The 21,131-nt window shown below is 38.3% G+C and overlaps 1 long non-coding RNA gene across 2 annotated transcripts; it reads left to right on the top strand.

Moving 5' to 3' along the window:
- The first annotated feature begins 16,320 nt into the window (after nt 1-16,320).
- Nucleotides 16,321-21,079, top strand: LOC102474984 (uncharacterized). Of its 2 annotated transcripts, XR_335581.2 has the most exons (4): nt 16,321-16,375; nt 17,713-17,832; nt 18,735-18,873; nt 20,050-21,079. It is a non-coding gene; the product is annotated as an uncharacterized LOC102474984 (long non-coding RNA). The 2 variants fall into 2 exon arrangements; XR_003550569.1 differs by lacking the exon at nt 18,735-18,873.
- Nucleotides 21,080-21,131: the final 52 nt, after the last annotated feature.

Raw genomic sequence — 21,131 nt, 5'->3', positions numbered from 1 at the left:
AGACCAAAATTACTATTTGTTTGCTTTCTTTTTTTCATTGCATTGATAGCAACAAATGAACACGTGAATAATTCCTTCTATATTCTCCCTCACATTTTGTCAAAATAGAATCAAAAAGCAAAAGTCAAGCCAATCTTTTGCTTATATATAAAAAAACTATTGATAAAGATGAATTTTGTTTAAGCCAAACTGTTTAAGTCACAATGCACATTTTGTAACATGTTAATACATTTCAGTTTTTTATTATTTTTTAATTTGCATTTAATCAGGATACATCATTATAATGTACAACATGGATTTTCCTAGTACATGTACAGTGCCTATTAGTCAAAGACATTACCATACACATTGTCATCAGCAGATAACTTTTCACTTTTGTCTATTAAATGGGTTATTTTTTTTCCTTGATCCCTTCCCTCCCACCCTGGGTTACCCAGTCCCTCTCACACTGTCTCTAGTATTTACGATTGCACTCCCTGCAAATACCTTCCAGCATTTCAGTTACTGCTATAAAGCACAGAAATTTGGTATATGTTGAGCAGAGACATACAATGCCTGTCTTTAATAGTCTGGTTTGATTCACTTAGGATTAAATATTTTTCCACTTTCTATCAAATGTCAGGACCTTATTATTTTCTATAGCTAAGTAGTATTTCATAGAGTAACTGTCCCACATTTTTTTCAACCCACTTATCTGTTCTTGGATATTTGAGTTGATTTCATATCCTAACAATTATAAATAGTGCTGTAACAAACATACATGTGTAAGTTTTTCTGACTGAGAATTTTCCTATTCTCTTTACTTTACTGTATCTAGAGAATAGGAAAATTATTTATTACTGATTCAATCTTCTTGATTGGAAAACCTTTTTCCAGCCCTTCACTTTCTATTCATAGATGACATGATTATATACATAGAAGACCCAATTGTTTCCATGAAAAAAATTCTGGAGGTAATACATGAATACAGTAAAGTTGTATTTACAGTAAGAGAAGAATTACTGGGTCGTATGGGAATTCTATTTGTTGGTTTCAGAGAAATCTCCATATCTTTCTCCATAGTGGTTTTACTATCAGGTCATTGAAAAAGTCATGGCTTATTTTTATATGCAAAAATGTGTCATGACTTTTCCAACAATCCAGTGATTTATGTTCCCACCAACAGTACAGAAGGATTCTCTTTTCAGCACAGCCTCCCCAGCATTTTTACCTTTCCTAGTGACTTTTTTTTTTTCAGTTAGATACCTAAATTTTTTATTGGGAGGGATGAGTCTCTAGAGCCAGTTGCTCTCACTTTGCAACTTGATTCAAAAGGAAGGAATCCTCCCAAATTCATTCATTAGAAATAGTCTGTGGAAAATTAGGGTTAGTTCTTTAAAAGTTCCGTAGAATTCGAAAGTGAAGCCATCGTGCCTGGGTTTTTCTTTGTTGAGAGACTATTTATTACTGATTCAATCCTCTTGCTTGGAAAACCTTTTTCCAGCCTTCACTTTCTATTCGTAGATGACATGATTGTATACATAGAAGACCCAATTGTTTCCATGAAAAAAATTCTGGAGGTAATACATGATTACAGTAAAGTTGCAGGATACAAAATTAACATCCAGAAATCTACAGCATTTCTTTTTTTTTTTTTTTTTGCTATAGGGCGCGTGCACTCGCCAGACAGACAGAGAGAGACAGAGAGACAGAAAGTGAGAAATCACCCCCCAGGGGGGATGGTCACGCCACAATCCCTTCTCCTCCATTCTCCTCTCGGGATCTTGGGCACGCACGCACACGTGCCTGGCATGAGTTTTAAGCCACCGGGTCCAGGACGCAAACCGCGGTCGACTACGTGGGAGTCCAGCGACATAGCCATTACGCTAACTGCTGGTTCCCCTACAGCATTTCTATATACAAACAACAGACAGACTGAGAACTAAAAAAAGTAATTCCATTTACCGTAGCCACAGAAAGTATAAGATATTTAGGGAGAAATCTAACCAAAGAAGTTAAAGACCTCCACAAAGAAAACTATGAGAAGATAAAAAAAGAAATTGAAAATGACACAAAAAAGTGGAAAGATATCCCATGTTCCTGGATTGGAAGAATTAATATAATCAAGATGGCAATTCTACCCAAATTAACCTACATAAATAATGCAATGCCAATCAAAGTACCAGACACATTCTTCACAGATCTAGAAAAGACAATCATAAAGTCTGTCTGGAATCATAAAAGACCCCATATTGCCAAAGCAATTCTGCACAAGAAGAGTGGAGTGAGCGGCATCTCATTTCCTGACCCAAAAATATACTTAAAAGCTGTGGTAATCAAAACAGCATGGTCCGCACTCTGTGACTGAAACTGATTGACTAAAGGATATAGAGACATAGTATATAGGTGTAAATGCCAGATATAGTGTGTGTGAAAGAATAGGCCCTAAGGAAGGACATTTAGAAGTAAAGTAAGGAGGCAAAGCATTAATGGCACAAAGAAATATAGTATTATCTGTTGAAGATATTGTATAGTTTTATCAACTGTACTAGGGAGAAATGTTCACCTGTTGAAATATTCATTTTATAAGCTAAATAATATGATTGAATGTATAAAAGAAAATGAAATAAAAAATGAAAAAAAAAATCTTCTTTTTTTATTGGTCTATTGGGCATTTTATTTCTTCCAATCTTGGTAAGTTGTATGTGTCCAGAACTTATTCATCTCATCCAGGTTTTCTTGTTTATTGGCATATAATTGCTTGTTGTATTCTCTCATGATCTTTAATATTTCTGCTGTCTGTTGTAATATTGCCAATTTTGTTGCTGATTTTATTGATCTGGTTTCTTTTTCTGTTCTTCTTGATTAGTCTGGCTAATGGTATATCAATTTTGTTTATATTCTCAAAGATCCAGCTTTTAGTTTCATTTATTTTCTGTATAGTTCTCTTATTCTCGATTTCATTTATTTCTGCTCTAACCTTTGTTATTTATTTTTTCCTAATATTTTTTGGTTTTACTTTTGTTGTTTTGATTTTCCAGTTCTCTGTGATGTGTGTTTTGGTTTTCTATTGGCCACTTTTCTTTTTTTCTTTCGTGGACACTAATTGCTATGAACTTCCATCATATGACTGCTTTAGCTGTGTCTCATACATTATACAAACTCATTTGTTCATTATCATTGGATTCAATACATCTTTTCATTTCAGTCTTAATTTTCTTAGTAGTTATGAAGTCACTCAGGAGTAGGTTGCTTAGTTTTCATGTGTTTGTGTATTTTTGAGGGTTCTTTCTGTAGCTGATTTCAAATTTTATTCCATCATAGTCAGAAAAGTTACAGGATACAGTTTCTACATATTTGAATTTGTAAAGACTTGTTTTGTGCCCTATCATGTGGTCAATCTTTGAAAACATTCCAGTGCCAGCAGGTGGCATACTGATTAAGTTGGACTTCCACGTGACTGACTGTGGTTCAAATCCCGGACCCAGCCACTCAAAACTCACCCCAGATATGTGTGCATGTGTGCCCAAAACCCCAGGAGAAGAACGGAAGTGAAGGAATTGCAACATGGACATCTCCCCTGGGGTGGGGGAGCGTGATTTCTCACTTTCTGTCTCTCTGTCTTTCTGTCTCTCTCTCTCTCTGGCAAGTGCACATGCCTTAGAGCAAAAATCTCTCAAAAAACAAAAACCTAACAAAAAAAGTAAATGTTTCATATAGGGGGTGAGAGAAATGTGCATTTTTTTTTGGTTGTTGGATGAAATATTCTATAGATGTCTCTAAAATCTACTTGATTTATGATTTATGGTATCATTTAGATCTTGTATCTTTTTTTTTTGTCTATATGTTCTATGCAGAGGAGACAGTGGGACATTGATATCCCTAATGATTATTGTATTGCAGTCTGTCTCTCTTTTTAAATCTAAGTCTCTCTTTCATGTATTTAAGTGTTCCAGTGCTGGGTGCATAGATATTTATAAGTGCAATATTTTCTTGGTCATTCTTCATCTCTTCTTACATATTTTGTCTTGAAGTCAATTTTATCTGAAATCAGTACCACGACGTCAGCCTTTTTTAAATTTCTTTTGCATGGAATATCTTTTTCCAGCCCTTGACCGTCAATCTATGTATGTCTTTATCAATAAGATGTGTTTCTGGTCTAGTGTTGGTGAATTATTTCAATTTTTGTTTATCTGAGAATGATTTTACTTATTCTTCCCATTTGAAGGAAAATCTTGACAGAACTAGTATTCTTGGTTGAAATTGTTTTTCTTTTTCATTTTATTTATTTTTATTCTTTGCCTACATTGTTTCAGTTGAGATGATGATAGCCTAATAGGTTAACCTTCAAAAGTAACTTGATCTTTTTTTCTTGCCATTTTTCAAATGTTGTCTTATCTTTGATTTTTGCTAATCTAGTCACGATGTGGTTTTTATGTTGAACCTATTTGGAGCTCTTTTTTTTTCTTGGTTCTGAATTTCTCCTTATTTTTCTAAATTTGGAAAGTTTTCAGATAGTATTTCATGAAAAATGTGTTCCATACCTTTACCATCTTCTTCACCTTCTGGAATATATGTTACATAGATATTTAGGCATGTCATATTATCTAGAATTTCCCAAATGTTGTCCTCATTTTTAAAAAATTTTTATTATTTTTTAAATTTATTAATTTTTGATGGTTTGGTCTATGTTGGAGACTTTGTCTTCAGAGACAGAAATTCTTTCCTCTTATGTGTTCCATACCTTTACCATCTTCTTCACCTTCTGGAATATATGTTACATAGATATTTAGGCATGTCATATTATCTAGAATTTCCCAAATGTTGTCCTCATTTTTAAAAAATTTTTATTATTTTTTAAATTTATTAATTTTTGATGGTTTGGTCTATGTTGGAGACTTTGTCTTCAGAGACAAAAATTCTTTCCTCTGCATGGTCCAATCTGCTATTAATGCTTTCAAGAGAGATTTTGATTTCCAGTACTATATTCTTCATTTAAGGGAGTTATGTTTGATTATTTTTTAGGATGTCTATCTCTTTATGGAATTCCTCCTTCTTGTACTGGAATGATCTCATTTCCTGAAATAGACTGTTTTCTCTTTCACCTCACAGAATTTTGTCACAATGAATGTTCAGAACCCTTTTTCTGACATTTCTGTAAATTCTATCATGTTGTCCCTTGCTGGTAAGAGGTTACTGTGGTCCCTTGGGGAAGAGTTATTTCCTTGCTTCTTCATGTTTCTTCTGCCTCTGTGCTGGTTTTTGGTCATCTAATGCAGTAGTTACTTCTTATTTACTGGAGAATATGTGGTAGTATCAGAGGAGGGAATATCACCCTTAATTCCAGATATGATCCTGTTGAAAAACTGTGTCTTCCAGATCAGAGCAGATAAAGTTTACATAGGTATCTTCAGGTGGTTGGCTCTTCTATGAGATTTTTAACTTCTGATGAGCTGGGGATGAGGAGAAGAAACCTGCTAGAACTGGAACCAAGCTGAGGACTGAGAAGGAGGCCAAGAGTGCAGCCATGTGCCTCAGATTTCAGATGCAAATCCCAGGGCTGGGGTGGGGGTAGCACTCAGGAGGAGAGGCCTACTGGAACCAGAACCAAGGCTCTCCACCAGAATGTTGGAGTTTGAGAAGCAGGCCACAGGGGCTCAGCTGATGTGTCTAGAATTTCAAACGCAAACCAGGGGGACAGGGCAGCATTCAAGAGGAGAGGCCTGATGAAATGAGGAGAACCAAGGCCTTCAGGCAGATACCTGGAGTCTGAGAAGCTGGCTCCAGCTGGAGCACAGTGATATGTCCAGAAATTCAAATGCAAGCCCTGGGGATGGGACAGCACTCGTGAGGAGAGGCCTGTTGGAAGGAGAGGCCTGCTGGAAATGCAGTATCTTTTTAATGAGAGTTTCAGCAAATCTCTAAAACTTGGTGACTTGCATATCCAAAATACCATTGTTTAATCATAATCCAAATAGACTATACATTTGGATCATATAATTACAAATTCCATCATACAGTGAAAATTATATACTAGAAGTATAAAGAAGCAGGAAAATATGACCTATATGAAGATATAAAGTAGGAAAACAACCCTTGAGGTGATCCAGATGATAGATTAGTAGATAAGAACTGTTGAAATTATGTTCAAGGAAAGGGTAGACATAGTAAGTATATGAGGGAGTCTTAGAAGAAAAATAAACAGTATAGAAAAAGAGCAATTAAAAAATTTAAACTGAAAGTGCAATATCATAAGTAAAAAGGTTTTTGGATGGCTATACTGAGATTATCTACTTATCATAACAAATACCAAGAAAAGAGTGATAAAACCTCTAACTATGATTGTAGATATGCATTTTTTTTAATTGTCAGAAGACATGTGCACTCACCAGAGAGAGGAGAAAAGAGAAAAGGTACCCTTCAGTAGGGTGTGGTCACACTATAATTCTTTTTCCTTGATTTTCTACTTCCTAGTATGTCTTTCAAGACTCCAGGGCTGAGATTTGAACCGTGGTTGACCATATGAGAACTGGCTCCCTTAATCACTGTGCTATGGGGCTGGACTAAGATATATACATTTTTAACTTTACTATAATATTTTGCTTTATAAAGTTAGAAATGCTATTATTAGATGCATAACTGTGATACTTAATTTTATGTCAACTTGACTGGGCCAGTGGATGCCCATATATTTAGTCAAATATTTTTCTTGTTTTGTTTTATTTATTTATTTATTTTCATTTTTGTGCTATGGTTTGGATGTGGTTGTCCCCACCAAAACTCGTAATGAGACTTGGTCCTAGTATGGCAATATTGGGCTGTGGACTTTCATTTCTTCTAGTTTATTTATTTTACTACTCTCATGATAAAGAGACAGGGTCTTATCTTGCCATCATTTTCCTATCCTCTAGCTTACTAGCAGGCAGGAAAATAGGTTTGCTCCCAGTGTGCTCAGATTGACCTGATCTTTCTGGGATGGAAGCCATAATGGAAGCCATCTGCATCACTGCAGCTGGATCATGAAGTGGAACTTTTTTGGGGGATAGGGAAGCTTGCCACAGGGTGCATGCACTCACCCAAGAGGAATAGAGAAAGGGAAAATAAGAAATTACCCCCCAGAGGGGATGGCCACACCATAATCCCTTTTCCTCTCTGGATTTTGGGCAGCTACACACGTGCTTGGTGTGATTTTCAAGTCTTTGTGTCCAGGATTCAAACCATGGTTGACCATATGGGGATTCAGTGCCTTAATTACTATGCCATCTGCAGTTTCTAGGAAGTGGAATTGTTAAGAAGTAGGAGGCACTGGGTCAGGGGCTCAACTATCACAGGTGGATTGGTGCCATTCTTATGACAACAAGTTTTCACTCTTTTAGTTACTTAGACCAGGTTATTTGAAGCATCATTGCCTCTCATTTATATCCCTTTTCATACATGCCCAGTACTACTTCCACTCTCCACCACGTCTTGATGCAACATGTAGCCCTCACCAGAAGCCACCAGAAGCAGCCACCTAATCTTGAATTCCACAGCCTACAAGACCATGAGCTAAATAAACTTTCCTTTATAAAGTACCCAGTCTCAGGTATTTTGTCATAGCAACGGAAAGTGGGCAATCCATGAGTATTTTTTTGATAAGAGTAACGTTTGAATCAGTTGACCGAGTAAAGCAGATTGCTCTCCTCAGTGTAGGTAGGGTTCATACTGTTGGTTGAAACCCTGAATAGAGCAGAAAGACTGACACTTCCATGAGTGAGAGGAATGCCCTCCTCCCTAATCACCTTGAGCTGGGAAATCGATTCTTTTCCTATCTTTGGACTCCAGTGGAAACAGTCAGCTTTTTCTGGGTCCTAAGTCTTTAAGTCTTCAGACAGGAGCTACATTGCAGGCTCTTCTGGGTCTCTGATTTGCTGAATGCAGATCTTGGGACTCCACAGAAGCTACTATGTTACAATAAATCTTCTATATATACGTGTGTGTGTGTATATAAGGGACTTCAAAATTTTGTGGAAAAATGAAATTAAAATACAAGGTTGTTTTAATGCAAAACAAGGTTGAAATTCATGTGTAGCTTTTTCATAATACTTATTTCCTACCAGTTTAATGATAGCCAATTTACCAATTGTGAAAGTCCTTCATTTCTGACTGCTTCCATTTTTTTAGAAAACCCTAATATAATAATCACTTTGTATTGTAAATGACTTCCTGGATAATTGACCTTTTTGTCATAAAAAAAGTCCCTCTTAATCTTTTGCAACTATACCCTTTTCTTTGAAAATATAAATGGATTAATATTAATATAATCTCATTACTTTCTTATGCTTACTGTTTGCATGTTGTATCTTTTTATCTTTATTTTTAATCTCAACATGTCTTCATATTTGAAATGCCTCCCTTATAAATGATATGTAATTCTATCTAGCTTTTTCATTTGGTCTGACAATCTTTACCTTCTAATTGAAATGTTTAGTCAATAACACTGCACTATAGTTGACATGGTTGTTTCCCAGGGAACATACATTCACAATTCTTGATCCTGCTGTGCTAGATTAGACACTTAGTAAGAGTCTGGTGAATGGTGAGAGCCACATTTCTCACTGGGAAGAAAAGTGGGTGGGGGAAGTAGGAAGAGTAATAGTACAGTGGAGAAACCTGACATTACCATAGCCAGATGAAGGCCAACACTGACACGATAAATCCTGTTGAAAGTGTGTACCCTTTGTCTGAAGTCATGGAAATGGCACTTACTTCTGTGGTCTTCCTCTCCCAAACTCATAATCTCAGTCTAGTATGAGAAAAAATATATATGTCAGTTAAACCCTAAATAAAGTCACCAGAATTTGGAAATGACTCAATCAAAACAAAAGCAGACCGGTCCAGAATAATCAATCAATCAGTCAATAAACAAATCTTGACCCCCGCCTGTGTAACATAAGAATTCAATTCCTAGTGGAATGTAAGTCAATTCCTGGATTGTGAAAGATAAAATTAAAAAGTTTGTGTGAGACAACATGTTTATGATTAATCAAAGTGTATTCATGTTGGGTAAATTTTCTTTACAAGCCATACAGATGTAAATTGATTGGCTGTATAAAATAAGTGAAAGCAAAACAAGAGAAAAAGAAAATGCATAAACTCTAAAAAGAATATGTAATCTTTGAAAAAATAAATTCCTATTATTTAATTATGTAATATTTATATAATCAATTAATAAATAATGCATTAAAATGATATTTTAAAAAATAAATTTGCTTCAGAAACAAAGAGAAATTTCAAAAAGGATACTTTCTTAGTCCTTCTTAGTTTGCCGTATAGCTGTGCTATGTTTGTTTGAAACATCAATTTTCAAGTGATTTTTAAGCCATAGCTGAGGTTTATTTTCATCTTTCTTTCCATTAATCCAAAAGGCAATGGTTTATTGTTTATGACTCAACATTCTGGTTTTGCATAATAAAAAACATTCAATTTGTTTCAAAACCTCAAGAGAAATATTTCAACACATTTGTCTTTTTCAGCATCATTACCAGTTATGACACTGACATCATGAAAAAATACTAATTCTAAAATAGTCACAGATATTTAATTTAACTTGCAATACTTTTGCTTCTACTCAACAATAACTATACAGTTAACCCCTGGTTTTCATCTGAATATGCTGAGCTCCGGTAAATGCTGCTCACAGCACTAGACTGAACAATGCAATAGTGCGTAAAATATGACCCTTCCCTGAGGAAGCACTATTTATATGGGGCCAAGATATGAACATACAGAAATAATTACATTACAGAATGTTCTATGCCACTTTAAAGATAAGTCCAGGTCATACGGTGGAATTTGAAAAAAATAAAGTTTGTTTAGTAGATGGAGAAGACCTCAAGGGAGCCAGCAGATGGAGCAGAGGTTAAGGCAGCTGGATCACATATGACCAACTCCGTAATTTGAGTCCTGGACCTGGTGGCTTGAATACTTTTGCTTCTACTCAACAATAACTATACAGTTAACCCCTGGTTTTCATCTGAATATGCTGAGCTCCGGTAAATGCTGCTCACAGCACTAGACTGAACAATGCAATAGTGCGTAAAATATGACCCTTCCCTGAGGAAGCACTATTTATATGGGGCCAAGATATGAACATACAGAAATAATTACATTACAGAATGTTCTATGCCACTTTAAAGATAAGTCCAGGTCATACGGTGGAATTTGAAAAAAATAAAGTTTGTTTAGTAGATGGAGAAGACCTCAAGGGAGCCAGCAGATGGAGCAGAGGTTAAGGCAGCTGGATCACATATGACCAACTCCGTAATTTGAGTCCTGGACCTGGTGGCTTGAAAAACATGCTGTGCACATGAGCATGCATGACCAAAATTCTGAGAGAAGATCGAAGAAGAGATTGTAATGTTCCCATCCCCCCATGAGGGGTGCTTTCTCACTTTCCTCTTCTGTCTGTCTCTCTCAGGCATATGCCCTACAGCTAAAACTAAACAACAACAACAAAAGTTTTCAGCGAAGATTTCATACCACCTGAATCTTGAAGTAGATGCGAGTTTTATCTGATGAGAAACAGAGATGAGCTGAAAGCTGCAGGAAAATCATTAGCATGCAGTCTGGGGCAGGTGTTTGGTATGGAGCAAGGTCCAGAGGTAATAGCGGGAACAGTCAAAGGACCCATTTGTGAAAGATTTGACAGGTCATGCCAAAATGCTCAGTTGCAGCCTACAGACAGAAGCAAGTTCTTTAGACCCCTAGGAGGTAGATGAGAATGTCCAATGTGAATCTCAAAGACAACATTCGGTTCACTCTGTCTCCAGGCCCTGAGACTATCTTCCCATGACTAACTGCTCCATGAACGTTCTTTTATATCACCCAGTTTGGGGCAATGCAATATACTATGTTGTGCTCCACTTTTAAAACGTTGCCTCTCAGCATAAAAGTTGTATGCACTGGGAAGTTTTCCTGTGCTCCCTGGCATGGTTAGTTTACCCCTCCAGTATTTGCGTGTTCCCTTGTACATACATGATTACAGGATTAACCTAATGAATTGTCATTATGTTTCAATATAGGGCACCTTCATTGCGCTTCAGGATTTTGGATGATGATAGGCCCTGCTTTCTTATGTATAGCCTTAGTGTTCTGAAGAACTCTAGTATATAGTATGTGTTTAATCAGTGTTTATTAAGTATACCTCTTAATTGTATAGTCAACTGTGTTTAAGTAAATAGCCTATCAAATAATCATAATGAGGTAGAAGAATTTTTTTATATTGTAAAATGTCACTCCACAGTATTTTTTTTTTTGAGAGGTTTTTGCTATAGGGCGCGTGTGTTCGCCAGAGAGACAGAGAAACACGGAGACACGGAGAGACAGAAAGCGAGAAATCAACCCCCACGGGGGTTGGCCATGCTGCAATCCCTTCTCCTCCATTCTCCTCTCAGGATCTTGACACACACGCACATGCACCCAGCGTGAGTTTAAGCCACCGGGTCCAGGACTTGAACCGTTGTTGACTACATGGGAGTTCAGCCACATAGCCATTATGCTAACTGCTGGTCCCACTCCACAGTATTTTTGAAGGATGTGTTTAATTTTTTTTTAAATCAGTGCCTGCCTATAATAAAGAAAATTCATAAGTACTGAGAAGAGAAAGTCAAGAGAAGATTCTAACATATATTGAACACTTACTAAAAGTTCATGTGTGCTAAGGATTTGGTATGCATGTGTCATGGTTAATTTTATATCAGTTTGGGTAGGCTATAGGGCCCTGTTGTGTGGTTAAACACCAGTCTAAATGTTGCTGTGAAGTTTTTTGGTACAATTGACATTTAAATCAGTAGACTTTGAATAAAGCAGATTATCCTCCACAACATAGGTTGGTCCCATCTGATCAGTTGAAGGACTTAAGAGAAAGTAAATTTCTTTAAGCAGGGATAATTCTGATTCCAGATTCAAGACTACAGCATTGGAAATATTACCTCAACAAAATTTCCAACCTACCACTCTGCCCTGCAGATTTTGAGCTTCTGAGTTCCGCAGTTGTGTTAGCTAATTCCTTAAGATCTCTCTTTCAGTCAGATAATACAATATGATATCATGTGTGCATCACAACCAGCTATGAGATCAGTATCGTTCTCATTTTTTTACACAAAGTTACTGCACCTCAGGAAGTTTTAGCTATCTTGCATAGCGGCTGTGGCAGATGTTTTTACCATTCACCAATACTCATTTCCCCTAGGATGACTAACCTTTCTCATTTGCCTAAGACAGTGCTGTTTCGTTTGTTTGTTTCAGAGAAAGATTTTTGGTATAAGGTACATGCACTCATCAGAGAAAGAGACAGAGACAGACAGAAAGCAAGAAATCGCTCCCCCGCCCCCCCCCCCCCCCAGAGGGCATGACCATGCCACATACCCTTCTCCTCCAATCTCCTCTTGGAATTCTGGACATACATGCACATGCACTTGGCAAGAGTTTTAGGCCTCTGCGTCTAGGGCTTGAACCACGGCAGGCCATGTGAAGTCCAGCAACATAAACAATTATGCCACCTTCTAGTCCCAAGGCTATCCTATTTTTAAGATGTGGGGAAAATTCAGTTCCAAGAACTGTTGGACATCTGGTCACTCTTAACCTCCTCTTGTCTGGTGTTGAACAGAAATGGGCTGAAAGTGTTTAGTTGCCAGAGTTTAACTCGCCAGCTTTCTCTTGCACTGCAGTGGTGCAATGTGCAGTGGTGAGAGGGAGTATACTTCTAAACCATCATGGAGGTCACGCTCTGGAACACCTCCTGGACCACTAGCTGACTTGGTATTGTGCCACTCAGATTTTGGTGCTCTTTGTTACTGCATTTTGTCCTATTTTGTCTTGAATTGTGGGGCCAGAGGTCTGAATAATTTTTTATAGCCACTCTGTAATCAAGAAAAGAAAGTTTTTACTTCAAGTAGATTTGGTAAGGAAGAAAACTTGTATGTTTTTGCAAACAGAAAGGAAGGAGGAGCCAGTGGAGAAGCACAGACCTAAGAAGTCAGTGCAAAGAAGTCTTGGAGGGTACATGCAGTTGAGAGACAGAAATTTTATCAGGGTAAGAAAGAGGAATTACCATAGATACCATTGTATTTAGAAGAACACTGGACAGGAAATCATTCGTTAAAAAATTTACGTATTAATGAAGTAACCCATCTATAATGTAAAGGTATAGGCCGTGTACTGAGATTCCTTCCAGCTATGACATTTTATGATTGTGGAAATCCTGCTTAGTATCATTGCAGACACATTCCCAGATTTCTTTTTTCACCAGAGGGCAAAGGAAAAAACCTAAGATGAACTCCAAGAGCAGGATTAATAAAGAAGACACTAACAAGTCTGCTAGGGCTTTATAATCAGCAAAATTCATTATGGTAAACATGAATGGCTTTGTAGATTCCTGATTTCCTGCTTATCTCATTAACTATATTTGTTTCATAAATGGCTTGACTTATAGTTTGTTGACAAGAGTAGACAAGGATAATGAAATAATTCTAGATAGTAAATGATCTTTACTGCAAGTGAGCCAGACAGGAGGCAAAATCATGTGAAAGCCCAGCCTCCACCAAAGCTCTTCCTTTGTGGTCTTCTCTCCTGACAGGCAGGGGATAGATATTCATGCTTCTCACAGGTCTCCCCTTGATCTGAGAGTCATTGCCTAAATGCTCATGTCCCTCAGTGTCCCCGTGCTGTCAGCATCCAGGTAGATGTTAGTTTCTTTGTTGAAATGAGTGCACATTTTAACACCTTTTTAATGGAATAATTTTCCAAAACTTCAGTGAAGCTATCACTATATGCTTTAATATCCCAACACAAAAGTTTATTTATGTTGAATTCTTGGATGTCAAAATTAGTAGAAGAGTTCTTTATAGATGGATTAACAGAGTCAGATAGCTGAACTAATTCATCTAAAGCCAAATACCTATTTATTTGCTTACTCTTAATGTGGGCATGATTCCATACCTGTGGCTGGAATGAAGCAGGCACCTGGCATGTTCTCTGCCCTCTGTGAGACTATGACTATCTTTCAAGGGAATCAAGAGGAAAAGAAAGAAACAAAATATTTAAAGGGCACAATAATGAAAAATGATCTGTTGATGATAACATGTATGATTCTGTCTTTAACTGGACTAATCTACAATATATTCATGCTGGGAAATTCATTTTGCAAGCCGTAATGATATACAGTGATTGAATGTATAAATAAATAAATAAATAAATAAATAAACAAAAATAAAAAAAAGAAAAATTTTATTTATTTATTTATTTATTGGAGAGGGTTTTGCTATTGGGCACATGCGCTCGCCAGACAGACAGAGAGAGACAGAGAGATAGAAAGCGAGAAATCACCCCCCAGTGGGGATAGCCATGCCGCAGTCCCTTCTCCTCCATTCTCTTCTAGGGATCTTGGGCATGCACGCACATGCGCCTGGCGTGAGTTTAAGCCACCGGGTCCGGGACTTGAACTGCGGTCGACTACATGGGAGTCCAGCGACATAGACATTATGCTAACTGCTGGTCCCAAAGCAAATTTTTCTAAAAAAAATTTAAAAAACTGATTCTTTAGACCAGAGGAAACATTTGGTGCCACAGTAGTGCGTGGTGTAAAAAAGAGAATTTAAAGAATGAAAAAGAATGTTGCATTCCAAGCAGAGAGGGAGCATGTGACAAGGTCTACAGGTATAAAGAACGTGGTATTAGTAAGAAACACAGTTTTTAGTGTGTCAGAGAACCTTGGCTATGCACTATAATAATCTAGGGAACTAAAAACTATGTTTACCAAGGACCATCCCCAGACTTTCTGTCTATAGTGAAGGTGGATTGAGATTCAAACTTCCTCACACTTTGCACCAGTTAGAATTGAGTATATCAAGTAATAAACCCCTTAAAAGTTCCAACTAGCAATAAAATATTGTAAGTCTTCTTATTTGTTCCTGTGATCTTAAGGCAACAGTAAGAAATGAACAATTTATTGGCTCATAAACATACTGAAAAAAATTTAATTAAGACTAGCATGCCCTGTAAACATGCTTAACACTCTTTTCTTACAAATTGGTTACACAATCTTGGGCCCATAAGTATTTACATACTGTCAATATTTATTTTGTAGCACAAGCATAGGTCATCTGATAACTGCTCATTCTTACTCAGTGCTATATAGTCTGAATATTTTCTCCCCTCACCTAAAAAATCCAATGTTGGAGCCAAATACCTAATGCAGCAGTATTAAGAGGTGGTATGTTTAGGAGCTGAGTCTCAAGGGCACCATCCTTATGAATGGGATTAGTGCACTTATGGAAGTGATGTAAGGCGAGCTCTTGCTCCTTCCACAATGCAAAGACATGGAGAAGGTGCCATTCTTGAGAAATGGGACTTCATCAGACACCAGATCTTCCAGTACCTTGATTTGAACTTTTCAGAACTATGTGCAGTACATTTCTATTATTTATGAATTACCCAGTCTAAGATATGATACTATAGCAGTCCCAACAGACTAAGACAACCAGGACCTGTGCTACAGATCAACCAAGTTTGTCTTGGTTTTGGCTCAATGAAGCTTTCTTTGCAAAAAGATGTTTTAGCTGTGTATTAGCTCAGGTGCCCATAGCAAAATAGTACAGACTGGGTAGTTTAAATTTATTTTCTCACAGTTGTGGAGGCTGTAAGTCAGAGACCAAGGTACCAGCAAGGTTGATTTGTTTCTGGTATGGGCCAGCTTCCTGGCTTGGAGATAGCTACTTCCTTGCTATGTCCTCTTGTGGCTTTTCCTTGTTGTCTGCATGTGGAGGGGTAGTACAAAGCGTGTGGATGCTAGCTCTCTGATATCCCCTCTTTAAATTACATTAATCCTATCAGATGGGCCCTACTCTTATGACCTCATGTATATTTCATTACTTCTTAGCTGCTCCATCTTCAAATATAGTCACACTGGGAGCAGTGATTTAACATATAATTTGGGGGAGCACATTGAGACCAAAACACATGGTATAAAACATTTGCCAGCTTTATAGTTTTCATTGTGTATATGCAAATCTTATAGCTCTGAATATTTTTTATTAAATTGCCAGAGAGGGAGCCAGCATTCCACATGGGGCCTGATCGTGCCACAATCCATTTCCTCTATTTCCCCATCCTGTCAGGATTTGGGGCATGCACGCACATGTCTCTAGTATGTTTTTCAAGCTGCTGAGGTGGTAATTTGAACTACATGATCAACCATGTGGAATTTGGCTTCCTTAATGACTAAGCTACTAAACCAGCCTCTTGAGGGTTTAAGCCACTGGGGCCAGGATTCTAACCATGGTTAGCCATTTTGACTCTGCACGGAACCTAGCCACTGCACTATGGAACTAGCCCAAGCACAGAATCTTAAAAGGAGGTGAGTTAATTTTACTTTGATACTGATTCTGTGATTTCTTTTCTTTTCTCTTTTAATGCTTGTGGATGCCTTACACTTTGTGAATTAGGGTGCATTTTGCCTGAACACATCTTGAAAGTTTTACTCTTGTCTAACTGCCAGTTAATAAAAATATAAATTAGGCTCTACGAACAGATCCATCTGGCCTTTCTTTTTTGTATGATCTGAAGTTTTAAAATAAGACTTGAGTTATAAAATTCCCCAAATATTCAATACCAGACTGTTTACAAAATTAAAGATTCATATCTGGCAACACAAAATAGAGAAAGCATTTGGGCTTTGGACTAGACAACACTGCTTTTAAATCCTGACTCCCTCCTACACTCTGAAAGAATGTAAAAGTTGCATAAGTCTTCTCTGAGCATCAGTTTCCTTATCTGCAAATTGAAGTAATAATATTAACTTCACGAGAACTGTGAGGATAAAATGAATTCATTCAACCCTTACTACATACCTAACCAGTATTAGCACTTAAACCATTTAGCAACGATTAAGATATGGGTGCTACTTAATCAGAATAGATGTTGTCATTAAAAAGCCAAAATAAATCAACAAACAAAAACTACAAGTAAATGTTAGCTGGCTACCTCACTAGATTGAATGAACATAGGGATAGATGCTGGAAATACAGAATGAATGGGTCAGGGCCCATACCTCCAGAGAATCAAAGATCTCTGAGGGAAAAATTATACATGCAGCAGAATAACCCCAAAATGTTCTTCTAGAGATATTATAGGGCTATGAACTGGAAGTTTGTGCCCCTCAAATCCATACTCCAAATTCTAACCCCCGAGGTGAATATATTAGTAGGTTGGACTTATATGAGGTCATCAGATCATGAGGGTAGATGAGGGTACAGCCCTCGTGAGTGGTATTAGTGACTTATGAAGGAGACCCAAGACCCAGCCACAGTGGTGCAGCAATAGCTGAAAGTCATATGGAAGGTCAGGGTTTATTCCTGGGTAAACGTGGACACACCAAATATACTCAAAGGCCCAAGATTCTAGCTGTCTGGGACAAGTTGGGAAGAGCACTGTGGTGTGAGATCCTGCTAAGGATGCTTCTCTCTCTCTCTCTGTCATTCATGGAAGAAATGTCCAATAGAAACAAAACCAAAGAGATTGCAGAGTGCTCCCTTAGCCCTCTGCCATACAAGGATACAGAGAGATACAATCTATGCACCAGGAAGTGGGATCTCATGAGATAGTAAATCTGCTGACCCTTCCAGGTCTCCAGAACTGTAAGAAATACATTTTCTTTGTTCATCAGCCACCCGGCTTATCATAGTTTTGTTACAGCAGCCCCGAGCAGACTGAGACAGATGGCATATCACAGATGAAAGTGACCAGTACAAAACCTGGCACATGGCATGCTCTCCTTTCTCCGCACTGGCTGTAAAGAGGTTGTGTTGGCCTACGGTATTGTAAAATCAACATTATTTTATTTATAATAAATAAATCACTTTTTTTCCCATAAGAGATAGAGTGACAGATATCCCTAGAATGTGAACCCAGAACTTCCCTGGTTGGGTCCAGTTGACTTACCAATGTGCTATTGCCTGGCTCCAGAAATATTTTCTCTTTTTAAAGAGAGATTTTTGCCATAATGTGTGTGTGCTTGTCAGAGAGACAGAGACGGAAAGCGAGAAATCACTCTCCAGGATGAATGGCCATTCCACAGTCCCTTTTCCTCCATTCTCCTCCCAGGATCTTGGGCATGCACACTCACATACTCAGTGTGAGTTTTAAGCTGGCTGGTCTGGGACTCGAACCATGGTTGACTATGTGGGAGTACAGCAATGTAAACATTATGCAACCAGCTGGCCCTAGGAAATCAATATTTTAAAAATGTAATATATTCAGCCCAATTGTGGCATGGCAAAGATGCTATGCTTCACAGCCTGGGATCACATTGAAAGCCTGGGTATGATACCCAGTCCAGCCTAAAAGCCAGGAGTGGGCCCCATATTTGTGGGGCATGTAATCCTAATTTAGAGGCTGAGGCAGGAGGATCATGACAGCAAGACTGTCAAAACAGAAAGAAAGAAAGGAAGAAAGAGGAAGAGAGAGAGAGAAAGAAAGAAAGAAAGAAAGAAAGAAAGAAAGAAAGAAAGAAAGAAAGAAAGAAAGAAAGAAAGAAAGAAAGAAAGAAAAAGAAGGAAGGAAGGAAGGAAGGGAAGGAGAGAGAGAGAGAGAGAGAGAAAGAGAAAGAGAAAGAGAAAAGAAGGGAGGGAGGAAGGAAGGAAGAAAGAAAGAGGAAGGAAGAAAAGAAGGAAGGAAGAAAATTAAAAAGCTCTTTCATATTTTTATTCCTGCCACAGTGCATCAGTTTAGAATGCTCCCCTCCAGGTCCTGCTTTGTAGCAGAGCAGTGAGGTGTTGCTCAGGAGAAGGTGGATTCCACACGGCGTCAGTGGTTCTATCCTTAGCTTGATCCATCTGAAACGTGCAAGGAATACCGGTAAGTGCCCAAGATCCAATAGACTGGAGGAGGGTGACCACGGTATGACCAGACCTTGTAGAAGGTGTGTCTCTCTTCTTCACACTCACATGCATGCAGACATGATTTGTCATAAATAAAAACATGTTTTATAAAAGAAAGAATGCTACTCTCCAGACAAATGTAATCTGTCACCGTTAACCAAACACACATGTAATCTCAATAATTGAAAAGCTGTAATTACCTTTATTCTAGAATTATTTATTTTATTATATTCATTCTTCTTATTATCATTTTATGTTCTACAGGGCACATACACTCCCCATAGAGAGACAATGATGGAGAGGGAAAGTGAGAAAGCAAATCACCGGGTCTCGGACTCAAAAGGCAGTCGGCTATGCGGGAGTCCAGCACCTTAACCCCACACCACCTGCTGCCCCTCCCAATAATTATCTTTTATTTTCAGTGAACCAAGCATTGCTCTAACCACTTATTTTTTTTTCCCTAAAACAGCTTATTTTATTTGTGCATCAGACAAAAACATTGATTTCTGGACCATTGTAGAAGATGGAAACATTTCACATACTTATCTATTTGAAAATGCAAATATAAAATCATACTTTCCACATATGTAATGTGAGAGACTGCCATCCACATAGAAATTTTTTATGACAGGGCTTTAAGAAAGCCAAACATAAAGACCTGAAAAATACTTGAGCTAGATCTAGGTAAATAGGTACCTATCTATTTATATATATTTAAAGAATGCTACCAAAGTTCTCCTCAGTTTCATACTGAAGTATTAAAGTGAAGGTGAGGTCAGCCACAGTGCTAGGGAAAGTTTTATTTAGATACATTTATGCCCACATGAAATACTTAGACTTACATCCTATTACATATGGAATTCTGAGTTCACAGCACACCGTGAACGGCAGATTGGCTCGCCCATGCTACTCAATGAGAGACTCACAGAGTCCACAGTGGGTAGGGAATACAGGCCTGAGCCTGCCAGGGAGGCTCTGCAACTTCTTGTCTCTCAGTTTCCCTCTCCCTCTCCCACCACACCCAGGCCTCCCAGAAGTGACATCCTAGCTGAAACAATACTTCTGCTCTCACCATTTTATTGATATGTGTATGTTACCTCAGTTAATCCTCTCTGAATCTGCTCAGAAGGCAAGATAGTCTCTCTTTTATTAGGCAAAACCTGAAGGTCGGAGAGGTGAAGTGAAGAGCCGAGGTCACTGCCACAAGTTCCACCACCACTTGAAGAAGCTTCCAGGTCACTATCCTGGATAGAGCAGTGACTTCCTGGAGGCCACAGGACAGCCACCTCCTCCTCATGTTTCTCATCTCCTGTGAACTCACTGAAATGAAAGACGCCGCAGCTTATGTGCAATGGGGTAACACCGTAAACCGATGTCGTAGTATGAAAAGGCTTATCAGGAATATGATTGCTGAGTAATTCCTCCCATTATGTTAAAGATGAGAGAGAGAGACATATCCGTTAAATGAAGAGAGATTTTGTTTCACCCTTTATGTATAATGATTTTTAGTCTGCAGTAGTCAAATAAAAAAAAGTAATAAAAGACCTGAAATGCTACCAACTTGGGCCCTTTGGGCACAGAGATGTGCCTTTAAGTAAATGTGTCACAGAAAACAGAAAGTGGTTTTCAATCGAGTGCTTTGCCACCAAGACAGGTGCAGGGCTTCTTCGAGTGTGCTTCGATGCCACTGTCGCATACTCTGCGTACCAGGCAGCAGGAGTGGAGGGTGGTTCCTTAAAGACTGGCCAAAGTGGAGTGCTCACAGGTCAGAGCCCAGCCTGCAGTGATTAACAAAGTGCCTTGGGCTTAGCCTTTCACTTCATTTTCTGCATTTGATGCCAATGTTTGCTTCCAATTCATTCTCTTCCCCTCCTCCATAACCGGAACCTGCCTTCTGGCTCAGTCAGAGACCTTCCAATTTTCTACTTTCATCACCAAGTTTCTGACGTGTCTGTCCTTCTGGAGTGACTTGCTTTACTATCTCTGGTATCATCCTATGATCCCTCAGGCTCTTGCTGCTGTATGTCCTGTCTCCTGGGATATTCGAGAGTTATGTGACTGAGTCATCCCATCTGCCTGCTCCTTGCTCCTGTGTGGACCCTGCAGATTAGTGGTTACCATTTATTACCTTCTGCAGTGAGATCATGGGGAGGGGTTCAGTAGCACTGCATTCCAGCTCCACACCAGAGGTCAACTATTGAGTCATCAGAAAAGTCATGATGAGGAAGAGTGTAG

This window comes from Tupaia chinensis, unplaced genomic scaffold (genome assembly GCF_000334495.1).
Source record: "Tupaia chinensis unplaced genomic scaffold, TupChi_1.0 Scaffold000459_1, whole genome shotgun sequence".
Classification (NCBI taxonomy): Eukaryota; Metazoa; Chordata; class Mammalia; order Scandentia; family Tupaiidae; genus Tupaia; species Tupaia belangeri.
The sequence above is the reverse complement of the archived record's forward strand: the minus strand, read 5'-3'. Positions and strand labels throughout refer to the sequence as shown.